General features: G+C 37.8%; 1 protein-coding gene across 1 annotated transcript in view; it reads left to right on the forward strand.

Moving 5' to 3' along the window:
* Positions 1-25,964, forward strand: part of GNG7 (G protein subunit gamma 7) — a 379,705-nt gene that overhangs the window by 50,268 nt on the left and 303,473 nt on the right. The window contains exon 2 of the mRNA XM_051972223.1: positions 4,339-4,410. The gene's annotated coding sequence lies outside the window, so the exon portion shown is untranslated. The remainder of the gene's footprint in view (positions 1-4,338; positions 4,411-25,964) is intronic.

Raw genomic sequence — 25,964 nt, forward strand, 5'->3', positions numbered from 1 at the left:
CCCAAACCCTTTTAATCATAGTGCCATTTCTCCTTTAATTATAATTTTTTTATTTACCTTGTATATAATTTGCTTGTTGTCTCTCCCATTAGGTTATGAGCTCCTTGAGAGTAAGAATGTCTTTTGCTTCTTTTTGTGTCTCTAGCACTTAGCACAGGGGCTGCCATGTAGTAGATACTTAATAATTATTGATTAGTGGTTGGGTAGTTTCTCTTTTGAGTTTTACCCTTATGTCATCAAGTGCCTATTGGACATTTTGAATCGAATATTCTAAAGACATTTCAAACTCAACATGTCCAAAACGGCTCATAATCTCTCCCCCCAGATCTACCCTCTTATAAAGTCCTTTTTTAGTGTTATGGGCACCACTGTCCTTCCAAGTCACCCAGGCTTACAACCTCAGGTCTACCCTTCACTCCTCATTCCTATAATCCCAGGTATTTCATTGGCTGCTAAATCTTGTCATTACTATTTCTACAAGACCTCTTAGATCTGTTCTTGTCTTTCCATTCACAAAGTTTTTGCTATTGTTCAGATCCTTACCTCTTGCCTGTATTCTTGTAATTTTTCCAGTTGGAATCAGGAAGACCTGAGAAGATCACAATCTCTATCTGCCTCAGTTTTCTCATCTGTAAAATTAGAGATAATAATAACACCTTACAGAGTTGTTGTGAGGCTAAAATGAGTAATATTTGTAAAGTACTTAGCATTGTGCGAGACACATAGTAGATGCTTAATTAATGCTTGTCACAAACTTTTTAAAGGTTCTCCCCAGGCCAATCAATTTTCCACAGGTTGGTAAAATAATTTTTCTAAAGCACAGGTCTGACCATTTCACTTCTTTTTACTCAGTAAATTCTAGTAGCTCCCTATTGCTTCTAGGAACACATACAAATTCCTGTTTGATATTTAAAACTCTTCACTATCTGACCCCTTGCTATGTTTCCAGTCTTCTACTTGATCTCCCTTTCCACACTTTCCAAAGCAGCCATGAGATCCTCTTTGTTGTTCTTCACACACAATGCTCCATCCTTATTTTTATGATGGTTGTCCTCAATTCCTGGATAGTTTTCTCTCTCCTTCTACCTTTTTAGTTTTTCCATTGATTGTTTACAGTGATAGTTTTATATATTTATACATTTTGAAGGAGGAAAGGAATGGATTTGATATGGCCAAGAAATGGAAAAGAGAGTAAAGATGACCGAGACATAGGTGTCTTTGACATCCATATGGAATATGCTGTGAAAACCCCAGCAATCTTCAGTACTTGGAAATGGTATTTTGATTACTTAGGTAGCTCCAAGTGATTTGATTTGAGTGAATTGAGAGATTTGAGATTCTGCCCTAAATAGCAATGCAGCCTTCTCATCCTATGTAATTTTTATTTTTGTCCTGCCAAAAATTCCTATTTAGTTCCATATTAACAATTATTCTCATATATATAGTGTTTTGAGATTTGCTAAGATAGGGTAAGTAAATATCATTGTCCCTTTTTGGAGATGAGGAATTTAAGAGATGAGGTGACTTACTAATGATCACACAGCTAATGGGTATTCAGCACAATACCTGCTATACCCCCTTTTTCAGAGAGAAGAAAGTTCAATTTTCTATAGTGCTTTAGAGTATAAAAAGCACATTCCTTAGAATACTTTTGTTGAGTTAGTAGATAAGCACTTTCTTTCAAAAATGTAGAACAAAGAAGCAAAGCTTGACTTCAGGTATCTCATGACATAGCCTCTTGCTGACATTCTGATCTTGGACAAGCTTTTTTCCTATGATGTCATTGGTGCCTCCCCCCACCTCCCAAAATGAAGTACAAAGCCTTATAAGAAATCTCACACTCAGTGTTATAGATGCACTTGACATTTTATTATGGTCTAGAGTCTCTAGAACTGCTCTGGTATTTTCACCAATTGCTCTAGTCGTTGAAGTTTAAAAGGCATTGTCAGGAAGATGGGTAGTATCCCCAAATGGGTATACTATTGACCATATATATTGTGTCACGTATCCATCTATGATGTGACATAGGTTTGGGAATTTATTGTAAAATTAGAATTGTGAATGTTGTATTGGGGGACCTTTTCCCTAGAGTTGAATTATAATCTTAGCAAAACCATCATGAGCATCAGAAAAAAGCACTGAGAGTTTGCAAAAAAGAATGAGAGAAAGCATCTTAACAATTGTTTACCCTCGAGAGATGGCTGCTGCCAATTCGTCCTTTCTATTTTTGCCTTCTGTTCCAGCAGCCCCTTGCTCTGACATTCCTTGTATGTAGGTTTCCATCCTTGAAAAAGTCCTCAATATGCTCGTGACCAGTTACCCAGCATTCATGTCCCTTCCTTGTCTTCCCCCGCCAAAGCAAGTAACAGGAGTCACCCTCAGTGCCACCAGTGACTAATTACAGAGAATATTTTTCTGTCTTTGCATAGCTAATGTTAAAAAATGTCACATTATCTTGTCAGCTGGAAGACTTTGTAAATGGCCAGGTGTTTTTCTATATCAAGAGAGCCATCTGCAGGCCCAAGTAAGCACTGCATAGCAACACTCATTTCATTGTGTCACTGACTGAATAGTGAAAGCAGGATGGAGCTGTAGAACCCTAAGCTTTAATCATGAAGTCCCTCTGCAATATCTTCAGGAGGCTGTCCAGCAGTTCCAATAATGGGGAACTTGTTGTATGCTTCCAGAGGCATTTCTCGTGGTAAACTGCTTTGTCTACTATTAGAAAATAGAAATTCTTTCATTCTTCATATCCCTCAAGCCTTACATATTGTCTGGTTCATAAATGCCTTGGTTGATTAATCGATAGTTAGAAGTCAGTTTCCACTTCCATATCCCAATCCAGATGCTGCTTCTGAGGTCCATGTGTACATCCCTAACTGCCTACTGGATAATTTCATTTGTGTGTCCCCAGAGACAGGATCCATGTGTGGAAGAAGCAATAACTTTGGCCAGGCAGTATGGCACAATGGGAAGAGTATCAGCCTTGGAGTTGGAAAACCTAGATTGATGAGAGGCTCTGTTACTATTTAGGTGACTTTGGTCAAGTCACTTAAACCTTTATGAATGTCAGTTTCCATTTTCTGTAAAATGGGCATGATAATTCTTCCCCCATCTTCTTCATAGAGATATGAAGACAGCACTTGTTTTACAAAATATCAAAAGGCTGTAGGTTGCTAATTGTTTCTTAACTTTTTTGAGTTGCTGTTCCTTATTATATAAAGTGGGGATATGTTAATTTGCATTGCATATCTCAAAAGATTTTTGATGATTAGATGAAATTGTGTATGTACTTGGTAACAAAAAACCCTATTGAATTGTAAACAATGACTAATTTTTTTCTGTCTCCTCATAGTCAGTATATCTAAACTAAAAATTTTCATCACTTCAGGATTCTCTTGGTACTACTTCCTTGCTCTCTCACAGATAGCAGTAGCTTTGTTGTGAGCTACAGTATTTTGTTAGTGTTGTTTGATTTTTCTGGTTAATCAATTTTCTTGATAAATTATTTTTGTAATTGGAGTTTCCTGAAACAAGTCACACCTATAATTTGAAGCCCTGTGGGTATCATTAATTTTTTTTTCTTTTTCTCATTGCTTAGAAAATACTGCATGTCTAGCCCAAAGGGCTATCAAACTTGTGCATTTTGACCTAGCAATGCCACTACTGAGTCTGTATCCTAAAGAAATCATAAAGAAGGTAAAAGCACCCACATGTGCAAAAATGTTTGTATTAGCCTTTTTTGTGGTGGCAAAGAATTGGAAAATGAATAGATGTACATAAATTGGGAAATGGCTAAATAAGTTGTGCTATATGAAGGTAATGGAATATTATTGTTCTATAAAAAATGATGAACAAGCTGATTTTAGAAAGACCTGGAAAGATTTACACAAACTGATGCTGAGCAAAACAAACAGAAGCAGGAATATATTGTACACAATAACAACAAGAATGTGTGATAATCAACTATGCGAAAAACTTGGTTCTTCTCAGTGATTCCGTGATCAATAGACTTTGAATAAAACATGCCATCTGCATCCAGAAAAAAAGAACTATGGAGATTGAATGTAAATCAACATATGTTATGTTCACTTCTTTTTTCTGTTTTTTTTTTTTTTTTTCTTCTCCCATGGTTCTTCCCTTTTGTTCCGATTTTTTCTCCCAACATGTTTCTTAAAGCAAAGTACATTGAAAATAGATTTTTTTTAAAAAAGAAAGAAAATAATAATCTTTTAACATGCTAGACCTTCAGTTTGTGTGTATGTATGTGGAATTTCTGAATCATGGTCTTGCTTATATGGCAAAAAAAACTTAGCTACAAATTCTTTTCTCTTTTAGAAAGATCCAGCTTCCTTCAGTCAAATAAGACTTTCTACCTTGATGCTGAGAATCCTTAAAGACAGTGAACAAGTGAGTGTTGATTTTTTTTTCCTCTTCTCTTATAAAAGTCAATTTGCAAAACTCAAATGAGAGATGGTCAGCCAGAGAGCTCCAGTGATAGCTACCAAATACCTGGTATCCCAGAAGACCTTGTGGATGGCCTCTAGCACATTGGGTGAATCTTCTTGCAAGTAACTATAGAAGATTATGGAAAAGAATCCTTTAGGGAGAGAAAGAATGGATAGCTATGATCTGCACTGATGGAGGAAGGCCCTATATGGATGATATCACAGATACTGTCATTTATGAGGTTTTACTGTGTTCAGATCTGGGTCTGTCATTGGTGCTTTAAAATTTGCAATGACTCCCTATGATTCCAAGTGATGTCAGAACTTTTTGGACTGGTGCTCAAAGGTCTGTAAATTTTAATTTTAAATCTAATCTCACACCTGCTATCACCAAAATCCACTATTCTTTTTCCTTCCCAGTCTTTCTCACCTTTGGGTCTTTGTTCACATTTTGCTCTCTTCTACATTGGATATCTTCTCTCCCCCTTTTTCAATTTGAGTTTCTATTTAGCTCTTGAAGGTAATTCAAAAACTCAAAAGCCTTCTCTAATTCCCTCCTCTCCTGCTAAGTCAGAATGCTCTTTCTTCCCTTGAAACCCCACAATCACCTTGTTTTGTACCTCTGATGTACTTTTCTTTATCCCTGGAGTTTAGTTACATATGTCATGGAGAGGCAATGTTGTATAGTAGCTAGAGCTCCAGCCTTGTAGTCAGAAAGTCCTGAATTCCTGCTCCGCCTCTTACATATATTGGCTGTTCTGGACTAGCCAAGAAAAATTGCAGTGCCCCAGGAAAGTCTGCACTGATGTTAAATTTTTGAGCAGGTGCTAATTTGCATCATTTGAGGGAATTTCCCCGACAAGTATCTATACTTGTGAAATGATGGGTTTGGATGAAAACAATATATTCTTTAGTTGTCTCCCTGCTAGAATTGTAAGATCCATGGGTATTAATAACCAGGCCTTTTCTAAACCTCGTGGCTATCTCAATGTTCCGTACACAATAGGAGTTTAATAAATGCTTAGTGAGCTAAGTAGTTTTGCAGCTGATGTCTTTAGGGAGATGGGGAAGAGCCTTGAATCTGGAGTCATAAGATGTGGCTCTAATGTGGCTCTGTCACCTTACCATGAAGATCATGGTCTCTTTCTGAATTTCAGCTTCCTAATCTGGAAAATGGAGATAAGCATATCCGAAAGGTTATTGGGAAGATCACAGGAAAAAAAATGTATTTCAAAATGTTTTGTAAACTGTGAAGCTGTGTCACTGTCACTTTCCTTCTTAAGCTGCCTGGGCCTGGAATTTTTCCCCCATGCTCCACAGACTGGAGCCACCTTTTCCATGGGGCTTTTCCAGCTCCCAGCTGCTAGTAAATTATCTTGTATTTATTGTCTATGTCCTCAGGCATGTGTATGTCTGAGAGAGTGATAGCTCCTTGAGGGCAGGAACTGTTTCCTCTTGGTCTTTGTATCCTCAGCACATGTATGTGCCCAGGAGCACATAATATGCTTTTAATCAATTTATGTTAATGAATTTATTGAAAGATCTCTTTTTCTTCATGTCTTTTGATCATGTTTAGGGAAGAATTAATGAAAAATGAATGAAGGAAAAAGCATTTATGAAGCATTTTCTAGTTGTCAAATCTGATTTATGGCACAAAGATTGGGTGGGGGGAGTAAGGAAGGAGCTTATGAGCAGGAAGAAGGAGAATGGGCATGAGTGAGGAAACTGGAATAGTCATGGAGGAAATGGACAAAGAATAGGACAAAAACCTTTTCATTGAACAACTGCCCATATTTCTTTGTCCACAAATTTCTGAAGAGCTGGTACCCTCCCTCCCCAACTACCTGGTAGGGTAACTAATTATTAAAATATAAGACAGCTAATACTTACATGGCTCTTTAATATTCATGAAGCATCTCACAGTATTTTCTCATTTGATCCTCAGAACAACTCTGCGAGGTGGGTGCTATTATTATTCCTTTTTGTTTTGTTTTGCTAAGCATTTGGAATTAAGTGACTTGTTCAGGGTCATACAACTAGTAAATGTCAAGTATCTAAGGCCGCATTTGAACTCAGGGCTAGTGCTTTGTTCATGGTGGCACCTAGCTCATTTTTCAGATGAGGAGGGTGAGGAAAATAGAGGTTAAACAACTTACCCAGAATCACCCAGCTAGTGTCTGAAGCTGAAGTGCTCTGGATGTTATGATACCACTTAGCTGCCATATATCTGTATGTATTCACTTTATATTTATGCTACATACATATGTATATATAACTCTCTAAACAAATACACACACACATACATGTATGGGTATACACACACACACATACACATGTACAAATATATATAGTTAGGTACACATTTGCATATGTGTGTATGTGTGAATATATATATTACTTTCCCCTATTTGAATCAAAGCTTTCTGTAAGTAGGGATTTTTTCATTCAATGTACTTCTATCTTTATGCCTAGCACAATGCCTGCTTGTTAAATCCAGGTTGATTGGTTGATTGGATAGAGGAAGAACAACCACAAATTCAAGGTAGTTGGTAGTTGGCTCACTTCATCTATGGATCCCTTGCTCCCCAACCAGATGGTTTGTAGGATGCAGGAAACAGAGAGGACATGAAAATTACCTGGGCTCCATATCTTCATTTCTCTATGGTGACCAGCCGTCAAGCAAACCATCATTAGAAGTCAGGAATGTCTTTTTCCCCCTTTTGAGTATTAAAAAGGTAACAGCCTGCTGACTCAGCCCTATACTGGATTGCCTACCTGCTGGGTTGTGTTCATTAACTTCTCTGGATAACCGATTTTATGGCTAGTGATCTAAACATCAGGGATGGGGTAAAGCTGTTATCCTGAGATGTCTCCATGTATTTTCTTTGCTCCAAAATTTCTCTTGCCTCCTGAGTAGAGTTCAGATTGTTCTGCTGATTGGTGAAATTACATTCTGGTGCTATTCTCTTTTTTCTAACAGTACCTCATGTTCCTTCCCTTCATGTACACAGAGCACACCCAAACCCATTGATTCTCTGTTCCCCAAACATTTCCTGTGTCTTTAACCCTTTGTTCACAGGCTAGCTTCCCTCTTTTCTTCTTTGCCTGTAGAGTCTTATTCTTTAAAACCCAATCTAACTGCTGTCTCCTGATCTAGTATCAGTATTTTTTCCTTTGGACCTCACAGAGCACTTTGTTTTAATGTTTTGCTAATAGGCTTAAGTGTTGTGTATTGGATGTCTTCCTTTAGCAGTAACCTATTATTCAGCACAAGTATATCCTCATAATTTTTTTTAAGGTAAACTGAGGGGTCTATATTTCCAAACCTGGAACTTTTCTATAGACTGCTATTTTGCAAGTTATAAGGGAAGTTAAGGGAACTGTTAGTAGTTAGAGTGATAGGATTGTAGTATTTTAAAGTTGTCAGGGATCTCAAAAATCTCCTGAAGAGAGCTTCAAAGAGGAGTGATTGACTAAGATCACATAGGTAATGAGTGGCAGAGCTGAGATTCAAATCCAGGGGTTCTAACTCCACATTCAAGGTTTTTCCATTATATCATCAAATGGCAATTTAAAAAAAATTGTCAATCCTGCAACTCATACAGGAAAGCAAAACTTATTAGTAATCATGGTGCTTCCTTATATTGTTACTCTCAATACCATTTAGAATTCTGATTCTTGGAAAGAAGTTTTTTAAAAGATTGCACACGTTTTCATACAACTAGGCAGTGCAGGATCTCGAGTCAGGGGTACCTAAGTTTAAATCCTGCCTTAGCCACTTACCAGCTCTGTGACTTTGGGCAAATCACTTTCATGGGAACTGAGATTCCCTCAATTTCACTGTTTGCCTCAGTCTCCTCATCTTTAAAATAAGTTGGAGAATGAAATGGCAAACTACTGCAGCATTTTTGGTGACCCTATTTGGGGTTTTCTTGTTAAGAGTTGGACATGATTGAAATGACTGAAGAACAGTGAATGATATATAGATTACCTTGCCTAACCCCCCATTGGTATGGGAGAATCACTCCAGTTCTCCTTGAAAACCTTTCTGATAATGGGCCAGCTCTTTTTTCTCTTGAGGCACTCAATTCTATTGTGTTGATCATGGGACATCTCTAAATCTTAGGAAATTATTCCTTAGATTGGGCTCAGTTTAATCCCTAAGCAATTCTTATACAGTGTCTCCCCTTCCTCATTCCTTACACCGAGGGTGCCTTCCTACAAACATAAAAAAATCTACGCTCAATTTCCCGTGGCAATTTTTGGATATCTGAAAACATTAATCATGTAACCCTTGTCATCTTTTCTTCTTTCACATCACTTTCAGGTTTTTCTAGTTATTCTCCAGTTTGTCAGCTACCCTCTTGAAACATGGTCTCCAGAATTGAATACTGTCCTCTAGATGTGGTCTGGGAACCCCAAGGCAGAGGATGGTGTATTCTTAAAATCCCATCTTGATCTGGAGACTAAATTTAAAATGAAAGAATGGCAGAAATTGTGGAAACCTCATAAATTTATTTTGGCATTAGATTTTTTTTAAACATTCATGTCATACTTGTATCATGTGAGCTTTGTAATCTTTTAAAATGCTCATGCTTTTTTTCACATGTGAATCTTTTATTTTTTATTTATTTATTTATTTTATTTAATAATAACTTTGTATTGACAGAATCCATGCCAGGATAATTTTTACACAGCATTATCCCTTGCAATCACTTATGTTTCGTTTTTTCCCCTCCCTCCCTCCTCCCCCCCCCAAGATGGCAAGCAGTCCTATATATGTTAAATATGTAGCAGTATATCCTAGATACAATACATATTTGCAGAACCGAACAGTTCTCCCACTGCACAGGGAGAGTTGAATTCAGAAGGTAAAAATAACTCGGGAAGAAAATCAAAAAACTAATAGTTCACATTCATTTCCCAGTATTCCTTCTTTGGGTGTAGCTGTTTCTGTCCATCATTTATCCAATGAAACTCAGTTAAGTCTCTTTGTCAGAGAAATCCACTTCCATCAGAATACATCCTCATACAATATCGTTGTCGAAGTGTATAATGATCTCCTGGTTCTGCTCATCTCACTTAGCATCAGTCCATGTAGGTCTCTCCAAGCCTCTCTGTATTCATCCTGCTGGTCATTCCTTACAGAGCAATAATATTCCATAACATTCATATACCACAATTTACCCAGCCATTCTCCAATTGATGGGCATCCATTCATTTTCCAGTTTCTAGCCACTACAAACAGGGCTGCTACAAACATTTTGGCACATACCGGTCCCTTGCCCTTTTTTAGTATCTCTTTGGGGTATAAGCCCAATAGAAACACTGCTGGATCAGAGGGTATGCACAGTTTGATAACTTTTTGGGCATAATTCCAGATTGCTCTCCAGAATGGCTGGATTCGTTCACATGTGAATCTTTTAAAACCAGGCCTATCCCATTTGTACTTGTTGCAGTTGATTTTTAAAAACCTAAGTAAAAAACTATTATATTTGTCCCCATGAAGTTTCATGTTGTTGACTTTAGCTAGTTTTCCTGCCTGTAGAAATCTCTCTCTCTCTCTTTTTTTTTTTTTCCTGGAATTAATTTACCATTTCTCTCACTTGGGGGTGCCAAACTATAATGACTGTAACTCACATTTTTGTAGCACTTAAAGTTAATGGCTCATTTATTCCAACCTCAGAATCAGTGGATCTGTGAACTGTTTGGAGTTCATTTATTCAACCAGTTCAAAGCTATCTATTTGTACTGTCCTATGATCATATTTCTCCACCTCAGCCACAAGCCTAGCATGGGAGATGTCAAATGTTTTGGTAAAATGTAAATCTCCTTAGTCTGCAGCATTCTTCTCATTTTCCAGTCTACTAACTCTATCAGAAGAAATGAAGCAGGCCTGATGGGGCCTGGACTTGAGGAAACCCCTCTGGATCATGGAGATCCCTGCTCTATTTGACAATGCTCAAAAGTTATCTTTGAAGAATGAATTCTAAAATTTTTTCAGGGATAGAAATCCAGCTCCTTGGGCTGTTCGTAAGCTCTTCTGTTTTGAATTTTTTAAAAACCAGGACCCTTATTTGTCCTTGGGTGTTTGGCTTGCATCTTTGTCATTATCTAAAAATCTAGCTTTCCAGTGTCAATTATAAAGGCCTGTCAATCAAAAATGTCATTGTCACCATACTTTAGATTGCGTAGTTCATCTAGGTTTGGTGCTTAAAACTTATTGAGGCTAGTTAGGAGCTGACTGATCATCTCATATACTTTGGGATTCCACACCATTCTGACTAGTCTTCTCTCCTTTATAATCCAAAAAGAATTTTATTTGACAGAGAAAACAGAAAGAAGAAGAAAATGAAGAAAAAAGAAGGCTGAATAGTTCGGCCTTCTCATCCTTTTCCATTATCATCAGCTCATCCACTGCAAACATCTGTGCTATCTTTTCTTTGGGCCTTTTGGGGATGCAGGATGGTACAGTGGGAAGCAGTCTGGGTTTGAAGTCAGAGAATCTGGCTTCAATATGCTACTTAAGTGAATCACTCAGCCTTGCTCAGTTTCTGTAAAATAAGGGTGTTAGACTTGATGATCCTGACCCTCTGGGTTCCCTTTTAGCTCTGAGCCTACGATTAGGTGAGCTTTTTCTTTATCCTAACACTGCTTTAAAAAAAAAACTAAAAAGACAAAACAGAAACAAACTCTTTTTGTTTTAATTAGAACATTCATCATTAACCTCAGCAGCTTTTTGGTACTTTTTAGAGCCCCTGACACAAACTATAGAGCTGTACTATTTTGTATTTATCTTTAATTATTTGCCCTTGCTTCCAAATTTGGTACTTGTCTTTTAATTTTCTCTTTATCATATCAAAAATTCTTTTTTATCAAGTCAGCATGGTGTGGAATCCCAAAGTAAATGAGGAGATGACCAGTCACCTCCTAGCTAGCCTCAATAAGTTTTAAGCACCAAACTTGGAAGAACTATGCAACCTAAAGTATGGTGACAATGAGATTTTTAATTGACAGGCCTCAGTTAATATCTTTAGGTTGCTTCTCTTTCCCTATGTTGGAATCATTTATTTGTGTCTTCAGACTTTCATTCTTGAGAACTTCTGATCTCCCTTATCCTGACTTGCCATGCAAAATATTAAGTCATTGTACTTAATATTTCTACATGTTTTATCTGATTCTTTGAAGTATCTATCTACATGATTTCTTCCTCTTTTCCATCAAGATTTGCCTCCAAGGTTCCCATTATTTCTACTTCAGGAACCTTGGTGCCACTTTGCTAAGAAGTGGGTTCCCTATCACTTTCTCCATTTTTTTTTTTAATTTTCTTTCTAATTTTTTTTTTGTTTTTTTATTTTTAATCTCTTTTTTTATTTTTATTTGTTTTTTTTTTTTAACAGAAACGAATGTCAATATAAAGTAAAACTTTCTCCATTTTTTGAAGCATGAAATTATGAATTTATCAGCTGCCCTGGTTTTGTCTGAGAGCAACAGAGACAGAGAAACAGAAAGACAGAGGCAGAGAGAAAGAGAGAGAAAACCTGCTGATTTTTGATTAGTTCAAGTCCTCCATCACTATAATATCATGCTTCCCACATAGTGAAGTCTGTTTCTCAAACTCCTCATCTGTCCAGGTGATCTATAATATATTACTATGACAATTTTGCTACTCTATTTCTCCTATTAGGCTTCTAGATTTCCTCACTTGTGTGTATATATATACACATACATATATACATACATGTACTTTCCATATTCTTTCCTCTTATCTTTCTTTCTCTTAAATAAAGTATGCCTTTCCAGGGCCAAGTTCTACTCATGAATCCCATCTTGCCAAGTCTCAGAGGTACTTGTGCAGCCACCTTTACTTCCTTTTGTCAGAACTTCTAGTTGACTAGAAGTCATGGGTTTTTGTTTTGTCTTTCTTCTTGGTGCTTGTCTTTGTCTTTTCATTTTCCCATATTGTAGCTGTTGTTTTGGGCTATCTAGTTTATCAGGGCCAAGTAAGCAGTTTTACTTCTCCCTATAAAGGCCTTTTGATTAGATTTTTAAAATTCTAGGCAAACCTGACTTTTTAAGGTATAATTAGATGTACCGCTTTTTTTTTTTTTTTTTTTGGCTAAAAATCTATTATTTCTATAATTTAAGCTATGGTCTAGAAATTCAAATCCCATTCTTAGATATAATTTTCTTAAATTACCTGTGCATTTCTCAGATCTATTTTCCTCTTTTCAGTCCCCTGTTTGGCAACAGTAATAAATACATTATCTGTGTCTCCAAGGTCTTCAGTTTTTTGCCTCTAACTTCACAATTTTTACCAAAGCAAAATTAGATGAATTTGTAATGAAATTATAATTCATATAGTTAAAATATAAAATCTGGGATTTGAAATCAAGTATTCTGATTCCCTAACACTAGAGCTTCTTAAACCTTTTTCTACTCATGACCCCTTTTCACTTGAGAAATTTTTATGTGACCTTGGGTATATGGGTATATAAATCAGACATTTACTGGTAATAAATTACAATTTCATGACCATCTCTATTCAGTTATGAGACCCCATAAGGAGTTGCAAACTGCAGTTTAAGAAGCTGGGCCTTATACCACACTGCCTTTTACCTGTTTGTTGAGCAGCTTTGTATTGTATTAGTCAATAATGTCTCAAGGAGCCAGTTATATGTCTTATAATTGTGAGAACCTGCAAACATAGTTGTGTTGGGATGCTGCTTGCTGATTCTCTCTGCACTTGGGCCATCCCTGGGTGTGCCTATATCTTCTGTGAGAAGTTGGTATCCCAATGGAGGGGAAAGATTAGGGACAAGACCTGACTTTTTTGAAGAATGTGTGACTTTGACCAAGAAGGATCAGGGGATGAGGCAGCCATGACTTGGTGGCCATGTAATAGGACCTTAGTGGTACTATACTCTCGCTATATGTTGGAGATATGGTTTTCGAAGAACATGCCCATTAAAGGAGCACAGGGAAAGGAGTGGTCCTCATCACAGCTGGGATAGAAATTAGCTGCAAAATGATCATGAAATACCAGCTTCCTGAGCCATTTCAGCAGGGCTTCGAGGCACACAGTTGGACTATGACATTTTTTACTTTAGTGTTCTTCCTCCTGCTGTAGTTGATAGTTCCAAGTTCATTGGGCCCTTTTTTCTTTGTGTCCCAAGCACAATACCTGGTTCTCAGTAGGTCATTTTCTTTGTCAATTTCTTTGTTCAACTCTGAGATTTAAAAAAGAATTCACCTTTTTAACTTATGGTGCCTGAAACTGAATACACAGCATTCTAAGATACAATGAGCAGTGAGGACCCTCTTTTTCCTGTCGTTCTGGACTTTGAATGGCATTCTCCACTGGGTCCCAACACTGATTCTCATATGCCCACTGTGTTGCAGTGGAAAATGCACTAGACTTTGAGAGTTGGTTGAAGACTTGGGTTTGCATGTTTTCTTTGATATTAAGTGCAGTATAACTTCCAGAAAGTCACTAAAATCTATCTCTTCATTTCCTCTTACATAGATTGGGTGGGGATAATTGTAATTGTAGTACTTGCCTCCCAGGATTGTGGTGAGGATGAAATGAGATAATGTATGCAGAGTACTTTATAGAACTTATCAGAATTTATCAATATTAACATGAGCTACACAATTTTGCTTCTAATATGTCAAAAAAAAAAAAAAACAAACAAAAAAACCTTTGTCTATGTGACTAGCTAAGATCTAGTCACTTAACCATCAAAATTGACTTAAAAATTGGATTTAAACTGTAAACTAAAATTTGAAGTCCAGGATCTGGGGTATAATTCTTGATCTGCTGTTCATTAGTTCTGTAATTTCTGTGGGCATTGTTCCCTCATCTTTTAAAATAAGAAGGCTCAAGAGCTTTCTTAGTTCTAAATATTATGATCCTAATTAATCTATAGAGCTTGAATGTTGAGGTCAAACATTTGTCACATATCTCCTTGCAAGAAATACCATTAGAAGCCTTTCCCTCCTTTTGTATAGAAGTAACTGATTGATGCAGAGGATGGAGCCCTGAGCCTGGAATCTGGAAGAACTGAGTGCAAATCTGGCGTCAGGTACTTACTGATTGTGGGCAAGTCATTTAGCTCCTATTTGCCTCTGTTTATTCAGATATAAAATGGAAATACTAACACTCTCCAATAGGGTTTTGTAAGGATCAAATGAGATCATATTTGTAAAAAAGTGCAAGCCCTCATCATCTCATACTTGGTCTATAATTTTCTGGTTAGCCCCCCTACTTCTCTGTCCCCTGACCATGTCACCCCTTATTCAGTAACCTCTAGTTGCTCCCTCTCATCTCCAACATAAAGTTCTCTAGTATTCAAAGCCCTTCATACCTTTCCAGTCTTCTCATGTCTTTCCTGTGCACTCTGCAATCTTTGCTCAGGGTCACACAATCAGTAAGTATTTGAAGCCAGATCCACTGCACCAACCAGATACCTCTAAGCAGAAGGAAGGAAAGAGTTCTGTAAAACGGGGATAATAATAGCACTTACCTTTCAGGATTGTTGTGAAAATCAAATGAAATTATATTTGTAAAACTCTTTGTAAACCTTAAAGTGCTATACAAATGCCAATATCATCCTCTGAGAAGACACTTCATTTCCTAACTTTGTGCATTTTCCTGGACTGTTCATCATGCCTGGAATTCTTTCCTTCCTTATCTGTGCCTCTTGGGTTCCTTCAAATCCCAGCTAAAAATCTGCTTCTTACTAGAAATCTTTTTGCATCCAATTTAATGTTCATGCTTTCCCTCTCCACTCTATCTTGTATAGGTCTTGTTTGTAATAGTTGTTAGCATTATGTCTCAGCATTAGACTGGGGACAGGGCTTGTCCTTTGCCTTTCTTTGTATCCCCAACACTTAGCACAGTGCCTGGCACACAATAAGCTCTTAAATGCTTATTGACTATTAATTGATCAGATTGTGAGAAATCTCTACAGAACCATAGCAGGATTCAGCAGAATACTGGCTTACATTGGAAGCTTTGCCCATCCTTTTATTCTTTTATTCTTATCAATTTTTTTTCAAGACAGAAAATGCACTCCCAAAGCTGTTGCTGAGCAAAAAAAAAAAATCAAGGCATGAGGCCCCTGATAACATAGCAACAGTGTATTTGAGTTTAGCTATTTCTGTTTCTGAGAAACCATACTTTAAAAAAAGAATTTGGATTTTAGTCCTTAGTGTGTGTGCCTGTGCTTTAAACAAATTTACCACAAGAGGGCAGACTGAGCTCACGTGAGCAGCATTTGTAGCCGGCTGGAACAATGGAGAAATCTCAGCTCTTTTGGGAGAGATCCGGACATTCCTTATGGGCTAGGCTTGGAGTTGTCACCTTGCTCTTTGGCCAGGTCAGGGAGAACAAGTCTGTTCTGTTTTTTTATGTTCCTTATGGTTCATATGGGAAAACTATGGCTCTGTTTCAGAGATGACTTGTGTTATAATAGATGCTCAAGAATTGATTCCTTAGCCTAAATTGCTTTAGGATTTATGGGAGCCAAAAGAAATAGAAAGAACTCTAGACTGGGAGACCCTGGTTCTAGTCCTGGCTCTGCCACCAATTCACCTTTGTTAAATCCCGGTCTCAGAATTGAAAAGGACTCAAAAACTCATCTGGGAATTATTTCCTTCTTTGTACTCATATCTCTAGCACATAGCAAGTGCTTAATAAATTATTTTTGGTTAATTGATTGGAAAACTTTTACTCCATGTTCTTTGCCAGACTTCTTATGCATGGACATCCAGTCTTTATTGGAAGATCTCCAGAGATGATTTCCCTTTCAAGAGACCCACTCTCTCTTTTGGACTGCATTGGTCATTTGGAAGGTTTTTCCTTACTGGTGGGGATTGGATGGAACTTCTTTCTATAAGAAGTGATTGGGAGACTTCCAACCATAGTTCTGTTTTTACCCTCTAAGACCTTCCATGTGATAGTTCTTTAGGTTCTTTAAGACAGCTATCATATCTCCCCCTGATAACATCATATTTTCCCCAAGTTAAGTATTTTTAGTTCCTTCAATTGGTCCTTATATGACTTGATTTTGAATCCCTATCCTAATCTGGCTACTCTCCTTTGAGTACACTCTAGCTTATTTAGTGTCCCTCCTAAAATGTTCCTAGAACTAAATATAATAAATACTACAGATGTGATCTAAAAAGGACCAAGGACAGCAGGAATATTCCTTCATTCCAAATTATCATTTCCACAAACCCCCTTTGTTGGTCTTTCTCACTATCCTATTTCTTCTATGTAACTCTGTTATTCCAGTCACCCAGATTCACAACCTCAGAATGAAAGTATCTTCAACTTCTTGGTCTCCCTTACTCCACACCCTCCTTACCTAATAAGTTACCAAATCTTCTCCTTTCTACCTCCATCACATCTCTCACATACCTCCCTTGCCCTAGTCACATAGCTACTACCCATGTTCATGTCCTCCTCCTTTCTTGCTTTGACTCTTGTCAAAGCATTTTAGTTGGGCTCTTTCCTTTCCCTTTCCAAACTATCTTTCTCAGCTGCCAAAGTGATATTCCTGAGGCACCAGTTTTATTTCCCTTCTCTTACCTAGAAGCATCTCTAGCCCTCCATTGCCTCCAAACTCTTTTTTTATGAAATATAAAACTGCACAATCTAACTCTAACCATCTCTCTTACTTTACTCCCCTTCACTTAATCAACATTCTTGCCAAACTCACCTACTTGTTCTTCCTTACCAACATCATTCCCTCTCTTGTCTCCATTGCTGGTACAGGCAGTCCCCTTACAGAGTAAGTTCCTTTATTATGCTCATCTTTCAGAGTCCTGAGTCTTTTATAACACTCATTTCAAGTACCACTCTCTATCCTAGGCCTCTCTCAATTCCTCCTTCCAAGTTTTAACTATTCCTTCCATCATCTTGTATTAACTTTGCGTATATCCTGCATTCAACCATTTCTCTCTAGTAGGTGTAAGCTCTTTTTTTTTTTTTTTTTTTTTGGTATTATATCTATCCTTGGTGGATCAAGCTATGGCTGCTTGACAAATGTTTATTGAATGATTCTGGATCCTTTTTCTCTGTTAATGAGACCAAAGATTGCTTTAGTTTTTTGACTGTCACTCCTTTTTGTTGACTCAATTATAAACCTATTCTGAGGGTTTTCTTTTACAAAATGACTTGGTTGTACTAAATGATGTTTAAGGTCCTTTCCATCTCTAAAGTGCTGCAAATCCATAACATTCTAAAGAATCTTTGGTGTTTCTGTCCTTTCTGGGGTGGAAATGTCTGTTTTTCCTCCTATGTCACTAGTTCCAGGAGTTAGGATATCCTTATGAGTAAAATTGAAGTCAGAGATTTGACTTTTTTTTCAGTCTTGTTTCATTTGTGTAGAGGTAAAAGTCTGAGCCTAAACTGGTATAGAAATTCATCTTAATGTGGTAAGGGAGACTAGATGAGAGGATGGCTGGCTTGCTTTTCTTTTCTTTTCTTTCCTAACTACAAAGGGAGATTTAAGGAAAACGATATCTCCAATTGATAAATGATCAAAGGATATGAATAGACAATTTTCAGAGGATGAAATTGAAACTATTACCACTCATATGAAAGAGTGTTCCAAATCATTATTGACCAGAGAAATGCAAATTAAGACAACTCTGAGATACCACTACACACCTGTCAGATTGGCTAAGATGACAGGAAAAAATAATGATGAATGTTGGAGGGGATGCGGGAAAACTGGGACACTGATGCATTGTTGGTGGAGTTGTGAACGAATCCAACCATTCTGGAGAGCAATCTGGAATTATGCCCAAAAAATTATCAAATTGTGCATACCCTTTGATCCAGCAGTGTTTCTATTGGGCTTATATCCCAAAGAAATACTAAAGAAGGGAAAGGGACCTGTATGTGCCAAAATGTTTGTAGCAGCCCTATTTGTAGTGGCTAGAAACTGGAAAATGAATGGATGCCCATCAATTGGAGAATGGCTGGGTAAATTGTGGTATATGAATGTTTTGGAATATTATTGTTCTGTAAGAAATGACCAGCAGGATGAATACAGAGAGGACTAGCGAGACTTACATGAACTGATGCTGAGTGAAATGAGCAGAACCAGGAGATCATTATACACTTCAACAACGATATTGTATGAGGACATATTTTGATGGAAGTGGATTTCTTTGACAAAGAGACCTAACTGAGTTTCAGTTGATAAATGACAGACAAAAGCAGCTACACCCAAAGAAAGAACACTGGGAAACGAATGTGAACTATCTGCATTTTTGTTTTTCTTCCTGGGTTATTTATACCTTCTGAATCCAATTCTCCCTATGCAACAAGAGAACTATTCGGTTCTGCAAACATATATTGTATCTAGGATATACTGCAACATATCCAACATATAAAGGACTGCTTGCCATCTAGGGGAGGAGGTGGAGGGAGGAAGGGAGGGGGAAAAAATCGGAAGAGAAACGAGTGCAAGGGATAATGTTGTAAAAAAAATTACCCTGGCATGGATTCTGTCAATATAAAGTAATTATTAAATAAAAATTAAAAAAAAAAAAAGGAAAACGATAGCAAAGATCAAAGTACAAAAACATTCCAATTCCACAGTACTCTCTCCTCTGTTACCTTGTGCTCTGGGGAGAATGAACTCAAATTTAAAGTAGTTGGTACCAAGCGTCCCTTCCACCAGACTCATTTTCGGGTGTAGCACAGCTGTTGGGACAAGTTGCTCCCCGACTTTTAGGCAGCTTTGGTTACTGAGTTGATTAATGGCTGGGCTGGCTCCAGCAGAGCTGGCTCTTTACCACAGTCAGTTTCGGTAATGACTGGCAGACTTGACTACCAGTTTAGATAGCAGGACCTCTGATAGCTTCTGCTTTGCAGAGCTGGTCTGTTCTGTCTCCAGCAGTAATTCACTTAAGACCAGGAAAAAATAAATACAACAGAAGTGGAGGAAACAGAGGTGTTCATGTATTTATAGACATGTAATAATAATAATTTTAATAAGAATTAGCATTTATATAATATTCTAAGGTTTGTTTGCAAAATACGTTGCATATATTTTATTTAATCTTCACACTGAAAAGTAGATGCTGTTAACATCCCCATTTTACAGAAGAGGAGACTGAGACATATTAAAGTTAAGTAACCTATACCTAGGGTTATACAGCTAGTGTCTGAGGCTGCATTTTAATTCAAGTCTTACTGGCTCCAGATCTAGCACTCTGTCTGCTGCACCACTTAGCTACCTAAGAGGGGGAGGGGAGATGGGCTCCTCCAAGCACAAAACAGAAAAGTTCTTGCCTAGTTCAGGAAAGGCTTCTGGTTTTCCCCAAGAATTGTCCAAAGCCACATAGCTTGGTTGTACTGGAGCCAGGGTTCTCTCTCCTGCATTAGACCACTTCTGGCATATGGTTGCAGTTACTCAAGTCTCCAGACAGAGAATTAAATATGGGGAAGTTGATGTGGCAAGATGTGGAATAAGGCTAGAAGTTCTTTTATTGAATTTCTGTATAAACTCTGCTTGTTTTCTTTGGGGGGGGGGGTGTTTCTCCCTGAAGTGGGCCACCTGGTAGGAATGTCACTGCTTGTATGAGATCCTCTGATGCCAGGAGGGAGGTGACTTCCATTCCTTTTGATTTTCAAAGTTGATCTCCCTCTCCCCTGCCATAGGATCTAAAATTGGAAAGATATTTCAAAACTCCCTAGTTTAATCCCTTCACTTTACTTATAGGGAAATTGGGAACTGGAGAGAAGTGATTTGCCTAAGGTCACCATTCCTCTTTCCTCAAAATGAATGACCTTTATCCACTTTTACTTAGGAGGCTTTGTTTTCCTTGGCCAGGATAAAGATCACCTTCCCTAATGCTGTACATGTAGCAGGCACAGAGGTGCCTTGTCTTTATCAGAAGGCTTTCAGTGCTTCACTAATGCAAACATTTCTCTTGTTTCCTTGCCACCTGCCTATATTACAAAATAACTCAGCCGCCTCTTGTCATCAAAGTGAGTTTGCTGATTGCTCCTGCTCGTCTTGGAGGGTTTTATACATTGGTTTTTAAAAATAACAGGTTGGCACAATTTATCTTGATAATAGCATTGCCATTCTGGGGCAAACTCCAAAGAGAACATGCAAATCTGAATGTTTTTCTTTCTTTTCCCATGTTATTTCCTAGCATTAAATTGGTTCTGCATGTGTTGAAATTCTCATTTCTATCAGTTCTTTCCATGGACACCGTGTTCCTCTGACAGAACTGCCACGTTATACATTTATAGACTTTAAAATGTTCTTCCAACCTCAAGGGCCTCTTGTCATTTACCAAAGGAATACTTGTTGCCCTAAATGCTGGGCCTCTCAGTGGAGATTTGCAACCCAAGCTCTGGAAACATGTTCCTCTCTATATCATGTCCTCAGTTGTGGTTCCTTCTGCATCCCCCTGCATCCCTCCCCCTCCCCGCAAATCTTACCACTTTTCTGGGCTTCTTAGTGTCCTCTAAAGCACTACTTGAATGAAGCAGTGGACTTGGAGCCAGAAGGCCTAGCCACGCAGCTATGGTTAATCATTCTTCTTCTTTTCTGTCAAATAGATATAATAATACTTTCACTATCTCCCTAGTATGGGATTTGAGCTGATATGAACCACAAAGACCATTTAGGCTTTTTATAGGGAAGGAGAAAGCTGTGTTCCAGAAAGACCAAGTGAGTCATCCATGATAACACAGATCACAACAGAATTAGGCCTTGACCCTGGGGCTCTTTTCACAATATCAGGCTGCTCCTCTCAAGGATGTGGAGAGGAGTGGGCTTGGTAAACTGAAAAGCTCTATGGAAGGCAAGCTGTGACTATTCTAATTAACTCCTTCTTCTTGCTCATCTTTTTTGTGTCATCCCCTGAAAGGACTGCTGGTGTGTAGGATTGAACAGTTTTGATTTGATGTTGCCCTTTTTTGTCTGGGCCAAGAAACATAATAAAGAGAATCTCATTTTTGCACTTTGCTTGAGTTGCTGTTGTTCTGCCTATGATTTACTAAGCAACCAGCTAATTAGTCAGGTTTTGGCAGAGCAATTAAAATGCACAAATATGGGCAAAATTGTGTTCTCCAGGATTTCAGTGATGATCAAAATTCACTACCTAAACTTTATCCATCATATTCCAACATGAATTACTTGGAGGGCCATCCAAGCCCATTGTATTCGTTTCTTCCACATTAAGAAATATTTATTAAGTGTCTACTACATGCAAGGAAGGGACAGCAAGGGAGTACAATGGATAGATCACTGTACTTAGATATCTGGCTTCAAATATTTACTAGCTATGTGACATTAGGTAAGTCATTTAACACCTATTTGCTTCAGTTCCTCATCTGTAAAATGGATACAACTTCAGAAGGAAATGGCAAACCATTCTGTATTTTTGCCAAGAAGACTTCATAGACAAAGTCCATGGGATCATATAGTGTTGGACATGACTGAACTGTCCCGATGAGGGAAGGCATCATGTTAGGTGCTGGAGATACAAGGACCAAAAGAATTCCCAGTCCTCAAACACGTTGGATCCCATGTTCCTCTTGATTTCTCTGTGATCATTTGGCTTCTTAGTAAATCCACTTACTAACATTTGAGGGTGTTAATCTCAAACTAATAAGGCACTTGGGCATTTTACTATATCCAAATGGAATTAGAAATCTGTTCCATTTGACACTATCTTAGTTCACCTGGTGAACATCTCTGTTTCGAAGCAGTTGCTAAATTTTGTTCATTCTGTTTTCCTAGAATCATTACTTGCATTCATCCTTTTTTCTTCACTCCCATAACCACCACCCTATCTTAGACTCTCTTTGCATAGACTATTGCTTTGGCCTCCTAATTGGATTCCTGGATTCCAGTTTCTCCTCATCTTCCACAAAGGTGTCTAAATAGCCTTCCTAAAGCTTGGGCCTGAACAAGATGAGGTGTGAGATCTTTCAAAACAGTTGTGAAAATCAAGTAAGGCTTCTTCTACTTTAGAGTTTTCAGAGGCCTGAAGGACTTTGAAGATTGAGTCAAGGGCATACTTAAGTCCCCTTCCTGCTATCCTCCCATGACATCATTTTCTCCCTATTCAGTCAACTATGGGCAACTATTTACTTATTGGTCAAGTTCAATTTCTTGGGTAGTTCCCGAGTTTTGAATGTAAGATCCTCAGCCAATGAGCGTGAGGGTCAGTGGTGGGAAGGAGTATTTGCGGTAGGGATTAAAAGTGTTAACCCTGCCCCAGAAGGTGCTTCCTCCCTTTGATTGTGTGCTCTATGGGTGGGACACCCTTCTCCCGAAAATGTGTAATAAACTTTGCTTTGCTTCTAGAGATTTCTCCAGCTTTTTTTTTTTTTTTAATTAAATGGTGACCCCTCATCATTTCTGAACCATACAGTTTTGGGGGTAGTTTGGATCACATTACTTGGTGAGTAGGTAAACTCTTGGATGCTAGCAGGGTGGTGCCCTGCCCTGATTTAGGCAGTCCGCCTCTGCCTCTAGTTTTCCTGGCTTCCCCTCCAAACTCTTTTATACTGGAAGCAGACTTGGGCCCCATTTGGCAGCGCCTATTATTCAGTTCCAGGTCACATTTCTAGAGTGAAGAGGAGAGTTCAAGCTCACAAAGGAGTAGGAACATTATCTATGTAAGGACCAGAGCATAGACCAGGAGGGCAGTTACCTGATCTCTCCATAGATCACACCACATTGGGAGCACTAAAAAATTACAGGTCTCTAGACCTAATTGTGAAAGCAGAAAGGCAGAGAGAGAAGCTCAAAGCTAGTTATTCCCCCAACCGAGTAGAGCAGAGCACAACATAACATAAACTCCATAGTCCAGAAATAGTTTTGAAAAATCAGCAAACTACAACAAAAACCCTATCATAAAAAGTTATTAAGGTGACACTAAAGCTCCAAACAAAAAAAACTCAGAAGATGATTATTTAAAAACATCTACAAGTTAAGCCACAAAGAAAAATGCATATTGGACACAAACTCATCAAAAATTTTAGAAGAATTAAAGAAATAAAAAAGAACAAAAAGTGATTTAAAAAATCAAATAAGAGTGCTCTAGAGGAAAATTGGGGAAAGAAGCATTATACAAGAAAATTATGAAAAGAGAATTAACAACTTGATAAAAGAAGCAATAATTTCCTAAAAATCAGATTTGGCCAAGTGGTAAAACCTGATTGAAGACAATTATTTCTTAAAAATTAGAATTGGTAGGGGAAGTTAGGTGCAGTGGAGAGAGCACCGGCTCTAAAGTCAGGAGGACCTGAGTTCAAATGTGGCCTCATACACTTAACACTTCTTAGCTGTGTGACCCTAGACAAGTTACTTAACACCATTGCCTCAGGGAGGAAAAAATAGAATTGGTCAAATGAAAGCTAATGGTTCAGTGTGGCATCAAGAAACAAAAAGTTAAAAAACTAAAAAAAAAGTACAAAAATATTTCAGGAAGGATATTCACAAGTGAGTTAGGGCAATGGATAGAGCTCAGGGCCTGGAGTCAGGAAAATCTAAACTCAGACACTGGTTTTGTAATCCTGGGCAAATCATTTAACCCCTTAATTTCCTTATCTGTAAAAAATTGCCGGAGAAGGAAATGGCAAGCCACTCCAAAACCTTTGCTAAGAAAATCCCAAATGGAGTCATGAAGAGTTGGACACAATCAACTAAACAATAACAACAAAATTCTTAAGCTAGAGAATGTTTAAAGAAGCTAGGATGAGGAAGGGCTTGGAAATCATGCTAAAAAGAGTCTGATTCAATTTTCAGATGGAGAAATTAAAACCATTTCTAGTCATATGAAAAAATGTTCTAAATAACTATTGATCAGAGAAATGCAAATTAAGACAATTCTGAGATACTACTGTACAACTCTTAGATTGACTAAGATGACAGGAAAAGATAATGATGAATGTTGGAGGGGATGTGGGAAAACTGGGCCACTAATACAATGTTGATGGAGTTGTAAACTGATCCAACCATTCTGGAAAGCAATATGGAACTCTATCCAAAGGGTTGTCAAACTGAATAATACCCTTTGATCCAGCAGTGTCCTCTATTAAGTCTATCTCAAAGAAATCATAAAGGAGAGAAAAGGACCCACATGTGCAAAAATGTTTGTAACTTTTTGTAGTGGCAAAAAACTGGAAACTGACTGGCTGGCTGCCCATCAGTTGGAGAATGGTTGAATAAATTGTGGCATATGAATGTTATGGAATATTATTGTACTATAAGGAACGATCAGCAGGATGATTTCAAAAAGACCTGGAGAGACTTAGATGAACTGATGCAGAGTGAAGTGAGTAGAGCCAAGAGAACATTGTACACAGCAATAACAAGATTATGTGATGATCAATTCTGATGGATGTGGCTCTTTCCATCAATGAAGTGATTCAGATCAGTTCAGATCAGCCAGCCAGTCAGTTTCCAGTTTTTTGCCACTACAAAAAGTTACAAACATTTTTGCACATGTGGGTCCTTTTCTCTCCTTTATGATTTCTTTGAGATAGACTTAATAGAGGACACTGCTGGATCAAAGGGTATTATTCAGTTCGACAACCCTTTGGATATAGTTCCATATTGCTTTCCAGAATGGTTGGATCAGTTTACAACTCCATCAACATTGTCACTTGGACTTGTCAGGGAGGGAGTCATTCAAATTCAAAGAGAATACCATAAGGACTGAATATGGATCACAATGTAGTATTTTCATCTTTTTTGTGGTTGTTTGTGTTTTGTTTTCTTTCTCATTTTTTACCTTTTTGATCTGATTTTTCTTGTGCAGCATGATAAATGTGGAAATACATATAGAAGAATTGTGTATATTTAACATATATTGGATTACTTGCTGTCCAGGGGAGAGGGGGAAGGGAGAGAGAATAAAATTTGGAACACAAGGTTTTGCGAGGGTGAATGTTAGAAATTATCTATGCATATGTTTTTTTTTTAATTTAAATTTTATTTTATTTAATAATAACTTTGTATTGACAGAATCCATGCCAGGATAATTTTTTTTACAACATTATCCCTTGCACTCGCTTATGTTTCGTTTTTTACCCTCCCTCCCTCCATCCTCCCCCCCCCCCCAAGATGGCAAGCAGTCCTATATGTTAAATATGTTGCAGTATATCCTAGGTACAATACATATTTGCAGAACCGAACAGTTCTCCTGTTGCACAGGGAGAATTGGATTCAGAAGGTAAAAATAACTCGGGAAGAAAATCAAAAATGCAAATAATTCACATTCGTTACCCAGTGTTCCTTCTTTGGGTGTAGCTGTTTCTGTCCATCATTTATCCATTGAAACTCAGTTAGGTCTCTTTGTCATAAAAATCCACTTCCATCAGAATACATCCTCATACAATATCGTTGTCGAAGTGTATAATGATCTCCTGGTTCTGCTCATCTCACTTAGCATCAGTCCATGTAGGTCTCTCCAAGCCTCTCTGTATTCATCCTGCTGGTCATTCCTTACAGAGCAATAATATTC

The sequence above is a fragment of the Antechinus flavipes genome, chromosome 1 (genome assembly GCF_016432865.1).
Source record: "Antechinus flavipes isolate AdamAnt ecotype Samford, QLD, Australia chromosome 1, AdamAnt_v2, whole genome shotgun sequence".
NCBI lineage: Eukaryota > Metazoa > Chordata > Mammalia > Dasyuromorphia > Dasyuridae > Antechinus > Antechinus flavipes.